Source organism: Lactuca saligna, chromosome 7, assembly GCF_052625555.1.
Source record: "Lactuca saligna cultivar CGN05327 chromosome 7, ASM5262555v1, whole genome shotgun sequence".
In the NCBI taxonomy this organism is placed as follows: Eukaryota; Viridiplantae; Streptophyta; class Magnoliopsida; order Asterales; family Asteraceae; genus Lactuca; species Lactuca saligna.
Genome location: NC_136423.1, coordinates 51282715 through 51299154, shown reverse-complemented (window position 1 = coordinate 51299154; position 16440 = coordinate 51282715).

Sequence of the window (16440 nt, the reverse complement as noted above, 5' to 3'; positions counted from 1 at the left end):
CATCGTCCTTCAGCCCGATGCGCCACGCATGCTGTAAATGCCTAACCCTAGTCCGTCTCTTCATGAGAGGATCTGATGAGTTCTCTTTTGAAGATACCCTCTTTGCCACGAGGAGTCCTTCTATCTTGTGTCTTATGAAGTGATATTTTCTGTCAATGTGTCTGGATCTACCATGATCTCTCGGTTCCTTGGCTAAGGCAACCACACTATTAATGTCACCAAAAAATCTCCATATGCTCCTTTATAGCTGGCACAACTCCAAGGTCTCCAATGAATTTCTTCAGCCATATTGCCTCCTTCGCCGCTTCACTCGCTGCAATGTACTCTGATTCACATGTCGAATCAGCTACTGTCTCTTGCTTGGAACTTTTCCAAGTAATCTCTCCTCTATTTAGGGTAAAGACCCAACCCGTCTGAGAGTGTAAATTATCTATGTCGATTTGAAATCTGGCGTCACTATACCCTACTACTCTCAAGTCATCGCTCCAACCAAGATTAAGGATCCAATATTTAGTCCTTCGTAGGTACTTGAGAATCTTCTTTACGGCAGTCCAGTGAGCCTTTCCAGGTTTCCCATGATATCTGCTGACCATGCTCAAAGCAAAGGCCAAATCAGGGTGGATACAAGTCATAATATACACGATCGAGCCAACAGTGGAAGCATATGGTAATCGACTCATCTCAGCTATCTCAGCCTCTGTACTCTGGCTCTGAGCCTTACTTAGTTTGGCATTGCTTTGGGTCGGTAAGTCACCTTTCTTGGAATTCTGCATGTTGAACCTCTTCAACACCTTGTCCAAATAGGTGCTCTGACTAAGTCCAATTAGTCTTTTACTCCTATCTCTCATTATCCTTATTCCAAAGATATAGACAGCTTCTCCAAGTTCCTTCATAGCGAAACACTTCCCAAGCCAGGACTTAATCTCCTGCAAAGTTGGGATGTCATTTCCTATAAGTAATATGTCATCCACATACAGTACCAAAAATCTAACTATACGCCCACTAGCTCTGACATATACGCAAGACTCATCCTCGCTTCTCAAAAAAACCATACTCTTTGACTTTCTCATCAAAACAAAGATTCCAATTGCGAGATGCTTGTTTCAATCCACACATGGATTTCTCAACCTTGCACACTCTATCAGCGTACTCTGCATTGACAAATAACCTCTGGCTGACTCATGTAAACATCTTCAGCCAACTTTCCATTAAGTTAAGCGGTTTTGACATCTATTTGCCATATTTCATAATCATGAAATGCAGTAATGGCTAGCATAACCCTAATAGACTCAATCTTCACTACTGGTGAGAAGGTTTCATCATAGTCAACTCCCTGAGTTTGAGTGAAACCCTTTGCATCCAATCGTACCTTATAATTGTGCACTTTCCCATCCACATCGGTCTTCTTATTGAAGATCCATTTACACCCAACTGTCTTACGACCCGGTACATTATCAATCAAGTTCCAAACTTAATTTTCATACATGGACTGGATCCCCCTGTCCATAGCCTTTTTCCATTTAACGGACTCAGGGCCTACCATGGCTTCCCTATAGCTGTTAGGTTCATCCAAATTTTCCAGTATACTTTCAATGATAAATGTATCACCTTCCGCAGTAATATGGAAACCATAATAATTATTAGGTGTATTTCTAACTCTAGTGGAATGCCTCAGAGGTACAGAATCGTCAATTGGATCAACAGGAGTTTCCTCATCAGGTTGATTCCTGGTGTTTGAGGTTCCTTCACCGGTTGACTCCTGAATCTCTTCAAGGTCAATTTTCCTCCCAATATTTCCTTGGCTTATAAATTCTCTCTCACTAAAGACTCCTCTCCTTGCCACAAAGACCACATTTTCATTGGGTCTATAGAAGAGGTAACCAAAGGATTTCTGTGGGTAGCTGATGAAAATACACTGCTCACTTTGAAGTTTGAGCTTATCGTGAGTCTCGCGCCTCACGAAAGCCTCGCAACCCCAAATCTTGATGTGGTCTAAAGTGGGTGTTTTCCCAGTCCACATCTCGTGAGTTGTTTTGGTAACCTTTTTAGTTGGGACTAGATTAAGGATATGGGCTGCAGTCTCTAAGGCATACCCCTTAAATGAGATTGGTAACGAAGTCCGACTCATCATGGAACGAACCATGTCCAACAAGGTTCGATTGCGCCTCTCAGCCACACCATTAATCTGTGCTGTTCTATGAGGTGTCAATTGCGAAACGATTCCACATTCCTTAAGATAGTCAAGGAACTCTGTACTAAGATACTCTTCACCTCGATCAGATCGAAGCATCTTAATGTTCCTGCCCAGCTGATTCTCCACATCTTGTTTAAAATCTTTAAATTTCTCAAAGGTTTTTGACTTATGCTTGATTAATTACACATAACCATATCTATTGTAATCATCAGTAAAAGTCACATAGAAGCGGTTAACATCCCTTGTGGCGGTTCTGAACGGTCCACACATATTTGTGTGTATGAGGTCCAACAAACCTTCACACCTAGCATAAGTACCAATGAAGGGTGACTTTGTTATTTTTCCAAGCAAACAAGACTCGCAACTATCATCTGACTTTAAGTCAAATGATTCCAAGACTACAGCCTTTTGGAGTTGGCCTATGCGCTTCTTGTTAACATGTTAAAGACAACAATGCCACAAGGATGTTTTGTCCAAACTAGTGGAAGAATCAATATGCAACACATTATTTCCTATGTTGTCTATAAACAACACAGTTTTATATACACCATCACAAGGTATTGCTTTAAAATAAAGAACATTATTATAAAAAACATTAATATTACCACATTCATTATCAAATCAAAAAGTAAATCATTGTTTGTACAAACCGTGAAAAGAAATAATATTTCTTTCCATTTCAGACGAGTATCAGCATTTATTCAAATCTAAACTTAACCCAATACTCAGCAATAAAGAATAAACTCCAATATTGGTGACATGTGAAGCTCTCCTATTCCCCATTATCAAGTTGATCTTCCTGTGCTCCACATGCTCACTTCTACTTAGGCCCTGCAAATTAAAACATATGTGAATACCACAACCTTTATCAAGGACCCAAGAATTAGTATGTGGTGAGTTATTAGACAATATAGTATAAATACATGCATGGGTAGGTTTAACCTTGTTGGATTAATGTCTAAGTCCATAACTATAATTGGTAAGACTTGACCCGACCCGGCATGGTCCATTTGGGTTGCATACCATCATGCACTTTGATAGACTAAATGAGAGAAATAAGACACTTATGGTTATTAATATATTATAAGTTCTAGTATATTAATAATAAGAATAATGAGATTATTTAATTAGTATTGATCAAGAATTAATCTAGCATTAATTGAGTGATCAAAAGAAGACTAATTAAATATATGGGTTGATTGTGTAAATCATCCATACTTGTATAGTGGGCTAATGCTCCATGGATTATCTAGTTGGGCCAAAACCCATATGATGCTCCATGGATGCTCCATGGTGTATTTGAACCCATGGATCCAAGGAAATGGAAAGTCATGACAATTAGGGTTTACCCTAATTGTATAACTATATAAGCATCTTATTCTTGAGGAAAAACGGCCACTAGTGAGAGTAACAAAGGGCTAGCCGATTTCATGAAGTGTAGAATTCTCTCTAAGTTATTCTAAGTGTTTTGATGATTGTGAACCATTTGAGGTGTCACACTTGGGGCACTAGGCACTCAAGCTTCATGAAGACAAGCTCCATCAAAGAGGTATGTATTCTATCTTGTTATATTGATTATTGTGTATGCTAGTTTAGGATAATACCTTGGATATTCATATTTGCATGTATAATAGAGAAAACATAGATCCAAGGTATTTAGGGTTGCATGTACACTTAGGAGTGTTAGAATGCTCATAACCCAACAGTGGTATCAGAGACTAGGCTTGTTTTCTTGTTATACTTGCAAATGGAGCTGAAAAATCGAGTTTTGTTGTTGTCTACCCAGCAGACTCGCCGAGTCCATGAAGGGACTCGACGAGTCCAAGGCAAAATGCATCCAACTCGCCGAGTTATGTTCATGCACTCGACGAGTTGGACCCCAGACAGCATATTTTCGAGGTTTTTGGCTAGAAATGGACTAGGAACATTACCCTAAGTTGTTTTTAAACTTATAAATTTGTTTTTTAATGTGGTAATGTTCATGCTAATCCATTTTCAAAGATAATTGTCAATAGATTCATGTTTTGTATTAGTTTAAAGGTTGGACTAATTACATGAAAAGTTTGATTTGAATTATCTTGTTCTTATGAGTTGCTTAGATTAATAGAAAAGTTGAGTGAAAAAGTTGTTTTCAATCCAAATTAATCTAAGAGTTGATTCTAAAATGTGTTTTTGTAACTTGTCCTCAAGTTATATGAAAAGTCACATTTAAGTTTCATAAAACTCATAAAAGTTGGCAAAGGTTACAAAAATGAAGAGTCTATTTCTAATTAATTGGAGTTATGACTCCATAATTTGTCCTAAAGTTATGGAGGACCAAGAATCTCTTCATTAAATAAAATAAAAAAAAATAATGTAACCTTAATTAATTCCATAAGTTATAAAAAAAAATAAGGAAAAAATTAATTCTTTTATTAGTTTAAAGTCTTCCATAAGTTATGGAACTTGAAGAGTTTTTGGATTAAAACTACTTTAAACACATAAGTTATGGAATTAATTAGTTTTGAATAGTTTCAAAACTTGCCCTCAAGTTTTGGAATTTGTAAAGTTTTCTCTTATGAATACTTTAATTCCAAGTTAGCCCTTAGAATTTTAAAAGTTAAAATTCAACCCTTATACTTTATAATATTATAAGTTAATAATATATATATATGTATGAGAGTAAAGTCAGTCTTATCGCTAGTACGCCTCATTCACGAAGCCGGTCTATAAGGTGGGTATAAGGTTGTTGCCTATAAAATGGCAACTTAATGGGTGTCCACTCTCACCCACCGCTTGCTTGACTGGTGGAGGGTCGTTAGCCGAACGGGTTTGACAGGACTATAATTCTCCCTTCATTAAAAGTATTAATGATAAATACTAAGTAACTAAACTCTTAATAATTCCCAATCTTAGTTACTTAGGAAAATGTGAATAAGGTGCTAATCCATGAAATTACACTTTACACTTTGTCTAAGTCGTTAGTGGAGCGTGTGTGGTCAACCGGCACACTAACTTGGACTTAACAAGGTAGGTAAAGGGTGACTTAATATTTATCATAGTATCGATGGAGCGTGTGTGGTTAACCGGCACATCGATTGAGGGGTAATTTATTAAGGGTACCAAGTAATTTGCATGGTTACTTCACACCTTGTTTTGTGATCCTCGGCATCCCAGTCACAAAAACCTGAAGGGCACACTCGAGATTGAAACATGCCATTGAACAGTTCAATGAATCTCAAAAGATCTAGGAGTTTCCAAAACCAATTAAAACCTAATAATACATTTCGTTTATCTTGGTGGAAATTGGTGAATCGTCATTCACCTACCTTCAAATTGTTTTATAGCTTGGATTACGACATACCTCTTCTAAGTTATAAAATAGTTTGTTGGGTCCTAGCCTTAATATTTCATATTGGGTGTCATATTAAGGACTTTAAGATCAACTATCTTGAATATCTCCCAAAACATGTCTGTTTTAGACATTTATGATCTTCCCAAATCTCTTGAAACAAGCTTTCCTAAATGAAGATGATATTCCATGGAAATCATACTTCTTTCACCTCCTCCAATTATTCTCCCTACCCCACAAATTCTTGAAAAGTTTAAGGTCACTCAAGCCCTATTGGCAAGGCAAGGTCTAGGTGTGATCACATCTTGGAGATGTAGTCACATATTGACAAGCCGGGAGAGTTGGGTGTCAAAGTCTTGAGAAAGATGGTGGTTCAACTACTTTCTAAGTCACATAGTGAGTTCTTTTTGGAACACCTATGAAACAGACTATGACAAGACCCTTAATGATCTTATTTATTTGTTAAGATCAACTTCCTCAAAAACTTGATGGACATTGACAATAGTGACACAGGAAATCCAGAAAAGCATTCTCTTCCCAATGGAAAGGGATCGGCCATAGTCAACTCGGTTGAACAAATGGTAAAGAGAAAAGCTAAGTCTGTGATAGTCCCGTGTACCATTATCAAAGGGTCCATATGTTTATATTGCCCAAGAAAGGGTCATTAGTTGTGAAGCTGCCAAATTTACCTAAGGATGTTAAAGTCAATAAGTTTGACTCTATTTCAGGTAAAGTCCACTATCTAACTCTGTTAAGTTTCTATTCTGAGATTCCTGATACATGATGTGACTGTGTCACATGGTAATGTTTTAAGAATCAAAGAAAAGTGAAGAAACTTAAGGAAAGAATATGCTGAATCTGATCGCGTAGATGGATTTCTATCGCGTAGTTTGAAGATCGGATTCTTGAGCTACTTCTTAGGAGTTATGAGGTATTGCTTAGGAATAGATAACAACAAGTTTTCATATGGATTGTAAGGATAAGTTTTTCCGCATAGTTTTAAAATAAAAGAAAATTTTGATTTTAGTTATTTTAAAATATCCTTACAATGGCATTTGAGGAAAAATTGTTGCTTATATGATTCCATTAATAGCAAGAGTGGAAATATGTAATTGATTCTTTCATTTGTGGTAATGTCTAGATTTACCAAATAAGGAAAGATTCTCATCACCTAAGTTTCAATTGGACCGGAACTTGGAATCATGCAAGTTGTATAACATGATGAATGAGAACTTTCAAGTATTGGAAAAATTAAGACTAATTACTTATTCACATGGATGTGTGAGTAAAGTAATGGACTAAGGAATCGAGTACACATTCTTGTGCACTGGTCAAGTCCATCACAAAAGATTGATAAGACTATTCGTCATAGTTTACTAAAGCTCAGTAAATATGATTATACTTATAAGCTTAAGTGTAACTCTGAGACATTGGAAAAGGTTTCAATGCATGGCAGAGCGGATAAGAAGAATCAAATTAGGCAGAAGGATAAAAGTTTCTCAAATCTGAAAAGATGGGAGAGTACTTTAGTATCAGTTTTGTGATCATCTTAATGATTAAGAAATCATATCAAAATTAGTTCTCTAAGGAAGTCTTAGTGCATTCTTATGACTAAGAAGAAGGGATCTTGAAATGTTGAAATGGTTAAATCAAGAAGATGAGTCATACTTCGTTCCAATACAAGTCTTAGAGTCATACTCCAAGATTGTGACTTGAGTGACATGTCTCAAAGAAGGTTTAAAACACTTGTCAAATGTAAGAGTAAAAGTTTTCTACTCTTGTACATTTGAAATTGGTAAGTTGTGATGTTTTGGATAAAACAAAGACCAACTCAGGCCAATTGTGTGAAGCGTTTGTCTTGATAAATAATCCACACTATCCCTTGAATATTTGACAAGAGAGTGTTGTATGTCAAGAGGACAGTGGGAGTCTTAAAAGGTCTTGAAAGTCTCAAGAACTAATCAAGAATAAAACCTGAAGTTCTTCACTAGCACACCACTTGAGGTTTATAACCTATCGTGTTGACATATTCTGTGCCCATTCTAGTTAAAGTTGGCTTTGCATATGAGTTCTTAGAGTTCTCAATGTGTTGCACAACAACTTGGAAGCAATGGTAGGCCCTTGAGCTGCCAGGTGGCAAGAAGTTAAGATTGAGTTCGGTCAATATGAGTTTGGATTTGTCATTATCCTTGTCTTGTGACTATGGTTTTGACAATTCACATGGATAAGAACACATACACCATTAAATCTAAGTGTCATAAGGTTTCTCTCCGATTCATGAAAATGATGGTGAGGAAACAATTTCACTAAGTAGATTTTAGTTAGATAGCAATTGTGATATTTGCATTCTCAAAGTTGTTAGTGGAGCGTGTGTGGTTTACCGGCACACTAACCTGGACTTGTGAGAAGTGGCAAAAAGGTCTAACCATTATGATTACAGCATCCCTCTTCATAATTGTTTAGACACACAAGTGTGCTATCTAAGGGAAGGTGTATGATTTTGATAAAGTTTTATCAAAAAAATCCAGTATCAGAAATCTGAACTTTGGTAAGAAAGTCAATAAAGTATTGATTTCTAGAAGTCCAGCTGATTTCTGAGTACATGTCAAAGCTAGTGGAAGCACAAGTGTTATGCTAATAATCATCATGTTAGTGGGAGCATGATAATTATGATAAAGATTGCAAGTTAGCAATGTTAATTATAGAAAACAAAAGGTTTCAATTGGGAAAAAGTTGTTTTGCTATAATTAAGGGAGAGGAAATTATACTTCATCTCAAATCTATAAGCTTAGATTGTGAGGTTTTAATCATTTAGTCAAGGATATATATGAATTTCATGTTGGAATGGCTCAACATAAGGAAATTATGTATATGGGTCCATTATTTGCGTTCTTAAATTCGATTATGATTACGGCATCCCTTTTCATAATCTGAATTATGAGAACTTGGCAAATAGAAATGGAAATGTTATAGCAAAAGACTGGTTTAGTCTTTATGTGAGACATCATGAATTGTGTCCCATATGCTTCAGATATAGGATCGATTACATGTGAGACATCATGAATCGTGTCCCATATGCTTCAGATATAGGATCGATTACATGTGCTATAGTTATCCGTTCTAAAAGTTTCCAAATGCCTGGGGCATTAAGAAGGGAAAAGGTTTAGAACTGGATTTGACTAAAAGGATTAAACAATTGTCGAGGACAATCTAAGGTTTACCAAAGATTGGTTGCTCAAGGACAGTTGGAAGTGTAGTGATAATTCTGGAAGGGCCATATTGACATAATCTGTAAGGAGGCAACTCTTGTTCAGAAGTGATAGTCAAAATGAATCTGGAAATGTTTCAAAGTCAGAATTTTCAATCTGTGTAAGATTAAGGAAACTTAATGCAAGAAGGATGTTTCCAAGGAATTGATCTCCTTTGGAATACTCTGTAATGATTGTTGCCAAGTCTTTCTGACTTTGTGCATAATCATTACAAGAGGATCAATGCATATAAGTTTAGAATCTAACAGATTTCAGTAAATGACATGAATTTGGAATTCTTGTATTTACAGTAAGGATTTGAGAGTGTGAAAAGAGAATCATTGAAGTTATGTTCAATTGATCTAGTTCACAAAGTAAAGATCATAGACAAACATAGTATGCATACTTGGTGTATGGCTTGACTAGTGTTTAGAAAAACATAGTGTACATGCTTGGAGCATGGGACAACTATTGTTTTAAATTCAAGAATAATGTTGATAGCTGAAACAGTATACAATGAATAATGTGTAATCATATGGTGATAAATAAAAAGTGTTTTATTTATATTCATAAGTTCTGAGACCATATTGGATTCAATTATTATTGTGTTTCATTTTGCATGTTTTGACTTCCCGAATAAACTAGGTTATTCTTCCGGAATGACTAAGTTATTCAAACCATCCACAGTCGGTCATATGTTGGAAGTGGATATGAATTAAGACTGTCATGGGTTGGCTTGTAGAGGTCTAAGGTGTTGGACAAATGGCTACAACACTCATGAGTGCTCATAAGTTCTGAGTATTGGATTCAACCCGCGCTCATTGGAATCACTTCATGGATTTTATCACGAGTGATCATGAGACGATAAAATCTTATATTCTTCAAACCTAGAGATATGAGTTGTTACTATGAGTTGGTTGTACATTGATTGCACGAAAATGCATTGGTAACTCGATGTTATTAAACGTGTCTTTGTGTATGATTCAACAAGTAGTAGAACAAGCCATATGAGTCGAAGTTTATCCATTCCTTTTACCTTCGGGATAAAAGCGATATCTGTGGGCCCCTCGATGATTTGATGATGACAAATGGAAGTGCTCGGCCGGGCCAGGACTGATTTGATTTGTTCAATTAGTCAGTCGTCATAAATCGGAAATCGGGAAACAACAAATGGACAGAGAGAATGATTATAATCCATGTCTCAGTCCATATGATATCTAGAATGGAGGAATATATGATCCCTTATCTAATGGACAAGTCATTGACAAGATCAGAGTTCATCTACAAGGTCAGAGTTCGACAGAAGCTTTTGAGAGCTACGATTGCTAGTTGGTTCCTGAAGTCATACGCAATAATAGTTTTAGACTTATCCAAGTGGGAGACTGTTGGATTAATGTCTAAGTCCATAACTATAATTGGTAAGACTTGACCCGACCCGGCATGGTCCATTTGGGTTGCATACCATCATGCACTTGGATAGACTAAATGAGAGAAATAAGACACTTATGGTTATTAATATATTATAAGTTCTAGTATATTAATAATAAGAATAATGAGATTATTTAATTAGTATTGATCAAGAATTAATCTAGCATTAATTGAGTGATCAAAAGAAGACTAATTAAATATATGGGTTGATTGTGTAAATCATCCATACTTGTATAGTGGGCTAATGCTCCATGGATTATCTAGTTGGGCCAAAACCCATATGATGCTCCATGGATGCTCCATGGTGTATTTGAACCCATGGATCCAAGGAAATGGAAAGTCATGACAATTAGGGTTTACCCTAATTGTATAACTATATAAGCATCTTATTCTTGAGGAAAAACGGCCACTAGTGAGAGTAACAAAGGGCTAGCCGATTTCATGAAGTGTAGAATTCTCTCTAAGTTATTCTAAGTGTTTTGATGATTGTGAACCATTTGAGGTGTCACACTTGGGGCACTAGGCACTCAAGCTTCATGAAGACAAGCTCCATCAAAGAGGTATGTATTCTATCTTGTTATATTGATTGTTGTGTATGCTAGTTTAGGATAATACCTTGGATATTCATATTTGCATGTATAATAGAGAAAACATAGATCCAAGGTATTTAGGGTTGCATGTACACTTAGGAGTGTTAGAATGCTCATAACCCAACAAACCTTCCCATCCTTAACATATTGGAGGTACTTGGGGCAGTTTTCTTTCTAGTGCCCCTTATCAGGACAATAGAAGCATTCAACCTCTTTTGGGTTGGAAGAGGGAGTAGTAGAACAACATTTGGTTCTACTCAAAGAGGAGGAATCAAGAGACTATCTCTTAGTACCCTTCGAAGAGGTCTTCCTCTTTTTCCCTTTACCTTGCCCGATTTCCAGAAAAGGTGCGATGTTAGGAATAGGAGTGGTAACAACCTACTTACCTTTGATACCACTTTCGACGGTCTTTAAAAGTCCTTGAAGCTTGTTGAGTGTGACCTCCTCCTTGTTCATATTATAGGTCATTCGGAACTGATCATTACAAGTAGGTAAGGAATGCAGTATGATGTCAATAGCCAACTCCTCAGGGAAGTTCACATTCAACTTCAGAAAACAATCCACAAACCTTTACATTTTCTGCATGTGGCCCGTGATGGATTCACCATCCTTCATTCAGGTTGCTATCATGGTAGAGATGATTTCATACCGCTCTTGATGAGCACTTTGAAGGTATCTATCCATCAGGTCCATGTGCATCTCAAAAGGGTAAAAGTCCTCATAGGACTTTTGGAGTTCAGCTGTCATTGTGGCCAACATGATACATGCCACCTTGGTGGCATCTCTCTCATGAGTCCTAAAGTTAGCGATCTCCTGTGGAGTAGCAGCAGACTCATCAATTCCTTCAACTCTTTGTCGAGGACATATTCCTTGTCTTCGTAACGTGTGACCATCCTGATGTTCCTGGTCCAATCATTAAAGTTGGAACCATCAAATATCACTCTCCCACAAAGATTCATGAGAGAAAAGGAGCCGATAGGGTTTGAGCCAGAAGCATTGTTCGCAGACATCTGAAAAGAAGAAAGACAAGTTTATATTAGATAAAGAGTCCTTAATAAGACACCCAAATGTAATATTAAGGCTAGGACCCAACACAATACTTTATAACTTGGAAGAGGGATGTCGTAATCTAAACTATAAAATATTTGAAGGTAGGCGAATGATGATTCACCAATTCCACCATGAAAAACGAAATAAATTATTAGGTTTTAATTGGACTGAAACTCCTAGATTCTTTTGAGATTCATTGAAATTTTCAATGGCATGTTTAAATCTCGATTGTGCCCTCTCAAATTTATGACTGGGATGCCGAGGATCACAAACAAGGTGTGAATAACAATGCAAATTAACTTGGTACCCCTAACGTTATCACCTAATTGATGTGTCGGTTAACCACATGTGCTCCATTAATCTATGATAAACATTAGGTTACCCTTTGCTACTCTTAGTAGTCCATGTTAGTGTGCCGATTAACCATACACACTCCACTAAAGACCTAGTAAGGTACAAAGTGTAATTTCATGGGTTAGCACCAAATTCACATTTTCTTAAAGTAACTAAGATTGGGATTTTATAAAAGATTTAGTTACTTTATCATTATCATTATACTTAATGAGAATTATAGTCATATCCTACCCGTTTGACTAACGACCCTCCACCAGTCAATGAAGCGGTAGGTGAGAGTGGGTACCCATTAAGCTGCCATTTTATAGGCAACAACCTTATCCCCCCCCCCCCTATAGACCGACTTCGTGAACTAACGGTAAAACTTACTTGATCTTACATATATATATATTAACTTATAATACTATAAAGTATAAGGGTTGAATTTTAACTTTTAAAACTCTAGCGTTTGGAATTAAAGTATTAATGTGTGTGTGACTTTACAAATTCCAAAACTTGAGGGCAAATTTTGAAACTATTCAAAACTTTTCATTTCTATAACTTATGAGTTTTAATGGTTTTAAAGAAAAGACTTTTAGAATTCCATAACTTGAGGACAAGTTATGGAGTCCATTAGTTGGCATTTAGATCAAAAATTACACTAACAAAAAATTTGCAAATAATTCCTATGATCTACCAAAACTCATAAGCATGAACATTCATATCAACAATTTTCAATAATCATATAAAAATATATAAAACTTGAAACTTTGATAAGAACGTTTGAAAATGGATTAGCATAATCATTACCACATCAAAAACAGATTTTACAAGTCCAAAACAGTTTAGGGTTATGATTCTAGTCCAATTCCAGCATAAAAACTCGAAATTCTGCACTCTGGGACTTCTACTCGTCGAGTGTATGAACCTACTCGACAACTAGGACGAGTTTGTACATGGACTCAACGAGTTCACTGAATAGTGAGCAAAATTTCCACTTTTTCCATCAATTTGCATCAAGTATAATGAAAACAAGCCTAGGCTCTGATACCACTGATGGATTTTGAGCATTCTAACACTCCTATGGTGTACATGCAACCCTAGAAACTTTGGATCTATGTTTTCTCTATTATACATGTAAATTTGGTTTTTCCAAGGTTCTGATCCTAACTAGCATATCATGGGGTACTTGTAATATAAAAACTAGTAGAATGACTTACCTTTTCTTATGGTTGATTGCTTGGAGCTGTAAGAGCCTAGCACCAATAATGTGGATGCCTCAAGTGGAATCACAAATCACCACACAACTTGGAAAAACTTGAGAGAATAGTAATGCACTCTAGAAATCGACCCACCTTCTCTATGACACACACTAGTGCCATTTCATGTGCCAAATACCTCTTTATATAGTATGGTGGATTACAGTTACATCCACGTAAACCCTAATACCCATGACCTTTCATTTGCATAGGATCCATGGGTTAAAAGATCCATGAACTATTCATGCAAGCTTAGCCCATCCTAAATGAACATTGGCCCATTATATATATATATATATATATATATATATATATATATATATATATATGTGTGTGTGTGTGTGTGTGTGTGTGTATAAGAGTCCATATTTAATTAGTTTCCTTTTGATCAGTAAATTAATTCCAAATTAAATCTTGATCAATACTAATTAAATATTATGATTTCATATTAATATATTATAAGTTATAGTATATTAATAAACCATAAATATACTATTCTCAAAAGACTATCCATATAAATTGTTTCAGTGAAGTGCAACCCAAATGGAACATGTCGGGTCGGGTCAAGTACATACAAAATATAGTTATGGACTTAGACACCTTATCCAACACTTGTACTACCGAGCTGCACCGTCGTTGTGCCGCCGCCGTTGAAGACGAAGGTTGCTATTGGACGTCATGGAAGTGGACGATCGGAAGAAAAACATCTGTGGTTGTCGTTGCTGCTGTTTCCGGTAGGGTTCGTCCGCCTTTTCCCTTCTCTATCTCTTTCTGTTATCACGACATTGTCCCCGCCGCTGCTTTGAGCGGTTGTCGTGTATTGCTGCCAAATACTCCGTCCGCCGCATGCCACCATGAAAGGGTGGTTCTGTTCATGTTTCGCAAAGTGGGTGTGTGTGTTACTGCTGTAACGTGATGGATGCATGTGTATGGGAGTTTTGTTGGCTAGATTCATGAGGAGGACCACCATGGCAGCCAACCATGGTGGCTGTCGCCCTTAAAGCTTTTAAGCCACCACCAGCTACCATGTGTAGGTGTTTGTATGTGTATATTGGTGTATGTGTTTGTTTTCAATGATGATATGTTGTATGAAAGTTCGTGGTCAGAAAAAATCAAAGAAAACCCATCACCACCACCATGAGGTGATAGCTGCCACCTTCTGCCGCCGTAGACCGCTGACGATCACCACTGCCCGAGGTGGTAGTGTGTGGTGTCTAATTCATTAATATATATTTATTTAATTAGCTAATCATCTAAATTTTGGAGTTGGAAACCCTAATTAGGTTTTAGAAAACCCTAATATTAAGAAACCCTAATTTTGGAGTTGGATGGGACTCGTATTAAAAATATTAATTAAACTTAAAAATAATAATTAATAATCACCTACAATTAAATTAATGCAATATTGCAATTGATGGATAAAGTCTTTAAGGGGATAAATGTGGAATACTAACCCTAATTATCATTTTATGTGAAAAACCCCAGAATCGAGAAGAACTATTTTGGACAATGATTGGGTGCATATTTGGGCTATTGAATGGATCATTATTACACCCGAGAATGACTAAGTCAACCTTAATTAGTCCTACCCTTAGGTGATTAAGGCATTAATGGGTTAAGTGTTCTTACTTAACTCTAATCATGATTTCATATGAGGTAGTAACTGTTGCAAGTGACTATGACATGTGGTCGGGTGTTGAATCAAGTATTTTCCTCTAGGTGACTAGAACTGAGCTGAAGTTGTTAGATTCCTTCATTGCTCGAGAGTGCTGCTATGCTGTAGTGATCTGTTAGATTTTTGTTATGGTATCGAGTATGTTGTTATGTTGTAGTGATCTATTAGATTTGTCACTTGGTATTGAGTATGTTGCTTTGTTGTAATAATCTATAGGATTATATGTATATGTGCTTGTTGGTTATCCTCTATGGAGTGCCCTTAGGGATTGTCTGTGGTCATGTAGGATAGCCTGAGAACTCTTAGTCTAGGCTCTCTTGCATGTTCCATGTTTGGTTGTGGCTCTAGAGTAGGACCATTTGTTCGAGTAGCTATCTCACATTTGGTTACTTATGGTTACGCATTGTATGTAGGTTAATTGGTATCAGGGTTGTATGTTGTGAGAGGACCAGTAGGTGGCAGTGAGTTGTATGATTGTTATTTGTCTGTATTATGTGCCTACTTGATCTTGCTCGTTTATATGTCGACATATTGTGTTTGGTTTGGGTTGAGTTAGTCCTACTTTGTGCGGTAGGCCAACATAAAAATAGTTTCTTAAGAATTAAAAAAAATAAAAAAAAAACTATGTTTTTGCATATATTAAGGTAATGATTAGCATAGTTTAAGGAAAAATGTTTTCTTGAAAACACATATCTATTCATTTCTTATTTCCGCTGGTACGACAGAGGCTTTTGCGGAAAAAATAAATGAGTGACTGAGAATGATTCCCCCATTATCAACTTTTTTTTTATTTTCTCAATTAAAGTTACCTCTCCCTCTCATTCTCTCTCTCTCTCTCTCTCTATACATATATATATATATATATATATATATATATATATATATATATATATATATATATATATATACACACATACATACACATAGGTTCAAGTTAATTTGAGACCATGCTAATTTTGTAAGACCGTGAGACCAAATCTAAAAATAATTTTAAAATGCAAAATAAAAGGAAAAATGAAAAAATTATTTTTTTAATTATTATTTTCGGAACATTAGTTACCTAAAAAAATAAAAATAAATAAAAAGAAAATAAAAAAAAATTACCATTTTTTTGAAAAATACGTGAAATATTCTAATAGAATATTGTATTGTAAATATTCTAATATGATTTTTATAATGTAGAATATTATACTAGAATTCTCATATATGTAGAATATTCTATTATTGTAGTAGAATATTTAAAAAACGAATTAGTTTTTATTTTTTATTTTATTTTATTTTATTTATTTTCTGAAAAATATATATTCTGAAAATAATATTTGAATTTTTTTT